The sequence below is a fragment of the Perkinsus marinus genome (genome assembly GCF_000006405.1).
Source record: "Perkinsus marinus ATCC 50983 genomic scaffold scf_1104296972672, whole genome shotgun sequence".
Taxonomy (NCBI): Eukaryota; Perkinsozoa; order Perkinsida; family Perkinsidae; genus Perkinsus; species Perkinsus marinus.
This window is the reverse complement of record NW_003201682.1, coordinates 25,074-27,853: the sequence shown is the minus strand read 5'-3', so window position 1 is coordinate 27,853 and position 2,780 is coordinate 25,074.

Below are 2,780 nucleotides of genomic sequence, written 5' to 3'. Positions count from 1 at the left end.
AACCCCGCTTGCTGTAAACTGGGCAGTAACGTGCTATACCCATATTAGCTGAGATGGAGGTCTTCTCCTAAGCGACTACGGTGACCTTACCTAGCCATCTGATGTGCCGACTGCCATCACCACAAGGTATCACAAAACTCCTGTCGCGAATGTGAACCTTGAGAGAGAACAGTGGAAACCGACTTTAGACGATTTACATCCTACTAGGAGTCTCATGTTCTCTTCCACTTTCGTGGAGGAGGTCCTGGGGCTCTCAGCAGGGGAGCAGTCGGTGGTGCTTGCAAGGGAACAGTCCAAGACAGCCTGTGGGGCTGACATTGACGAGGAGGAAGAAATCAATAGATATATGAGCTGACCGGTATCAGTAAACAAGACTAATCTGTACAAGGCTAGTCACGGCATGAACTCCTGTTAGTTGGCTCACCACCTCTTCAGTTATTATACAACCAACACCGGCACTATGCCCGCCGATAATGGGGGGGGTATTAGGTAGAGGCCTTGAGATGGGAAGTACTGATGACTACTCACTGATACACACGACACTCAACAGCGATACTCGTCGAGCTCGCCTGAGGGCATACAAGCTTGGCCTGATATCAGCAGAGCATGCGACCAACAACTCGTGGACCGATACAATAGAAGCAGACGGGTGAAACCAATTACGAATTCACGAGGGGGTACACGCCTGTTCGACTCGGGGTGGAGGTCGACCTCCACTCCAATGAATACAACTTTTTGTGTGCAGCAGAATGCCAACTATTACTCGCCAGAGGAACATCTCTCACTCGCTGCAGTCACGGACCTCCCCTGCCAGTCACTACTAGTGATGGCGATAACACAAGTTATATACCGATCTTAGCGATGGTAGGGGCTACACCTCGCAGTAATAGGAACTATAGCGTTCATCCGACTATGAAAAGCGACGCCCGCAACGCTCATCAATCGAACTTCGCAGTTGAGGAGAGGCGAAAAATCGTTACGTAATAGCCCCCCTATTGAAGTTAAACGTCTTATGAGAATGAATCGATCAAGTGCGATGTAATACCTACATAGGCAGCGGAGGAAAGCATATGCCTCCACCGAAGTGCTTCGCTCCGCCGTTTTTCGCCGGCGTTCATAACAACTTTGCAAGAGCTTGACAATCGCGCTGCGCCATTGTGATCGATTTTGAAAGCTCATCTTGGAGCATAGGACGTCACAACGGAGCACTGCTCCGGGAGCAGGTGGGGCAACTATGCCATTCACAAATGACGATATCTTTAGATGGGGCGACTATGCCATCCGAAAATCACGATTTCTTTAGATGGGGTAACTATGCCATCCATAAATGACGATATCTGTAGACGGGGCAGCTATGCCACCCCAAGATATGTCCTGCTTCAATCCCTAGGGTCACCCTAGTAGGGTGGTAATGTGCGAATGGCACCACCTTCTCGAACGTCATTGGCCAGTGCCGTTCGAGAGCAGATATGCTATTGTGAGTCTTCGCGACGCATTATATAATATAATTTATATTGGATACTATGGACCGGAGGTGGAGACCTTCAATTTCGCTGTTGGTGAGACCATCTGCGGCAGAGACGGCCTTACTTACAGCCGGACTCATTCACACGACTCGTAGAAATTGAAGTTAGTTTGGTCGAATAGACGACAGTGATCCTCCTATCGCCTACCACCGCGGAGTGGATCGTATTGAGGCATATCTAAGATACCTTGGCAAGATATGAGTCTTGCCAAGGTATCGTGTACCACTACCCCAAGATAATTTCGAGGTCTTCCGGAGTTGATCCAATCTCGAGGGTTGATCCAAATTTGAATAGGAGAACTCCAGACCACGAAGTGTCTCCGTTTTAATACACGGAGATGCCGACCAACTCAACGGAGTGAGGTTGGGTTCATGTGATGCTTTCGTAGAAGTGCGCGATCCTGATCTAACGCGATACAACGCAATAAACCGTTATCATATATATATCAAGTTGGTGCCACTAACATTATCAGACATCATCGAGTGACATGGTGACAATAGGCTGATTAGACTGGTATGAAATAGCATGTTCATGCCGTAAACGTCGCGTCAGTGAGCCCAGATCTGCGAGGTATTCCGCGATGACGCACAGTGAAGCCCACTCGGAGAATCTGATCCCATGTAAAGATATTAGAGCTGGAGAAGGATTTGTCGTTCTCCAAGTAGAAGGCACAAGAGGGTGGGGCACGAGGCGTAGATCTCTCTCGCTGAGGTCGCACTAAATCATAGGACCGTTTGCTCTTTTTGCACGTAATATCAGTGAGGAGATCAGTGATTCCTGGAGTGAGTACGATGCGGAAGAAGTACGATTGCTCGTTTTTCTGGAAGATCGGATGAACGATGAGGAAGTTGCAGACGTTGTGATAAACAACTTTCACAAGCTTTCCCAAAGTCCCAGGTTCGCATTCTTGTAGAGAAACCTTAGGGGGGCTGTCCTTAAATAACTCCAACGTCATAGTGAATCTGTCTCGGTAAGCTCCACTATAAGAACCGGCCACTCGTTCTTGATCACCATGCTGAGGTCGAATAGCGACGAGTCCATTTTCGCAGAGCCTCCAGAGATCAGAGCGGACGTCTTGTCTAGCGTCTCCTACTCCCAACTCAAGGTGTGATGAATGAGACTTCCCTGGGAATAGTACCACTCTTGGGTTTATGGTGTGAACACTTGAGAAGCATTGACGTCCATCTTGCGCCACTGCGGCGGAGAACTCTTCCGTGAGGCCTTGCTCGTCGACCCTCAATATAGTAGCGTCCA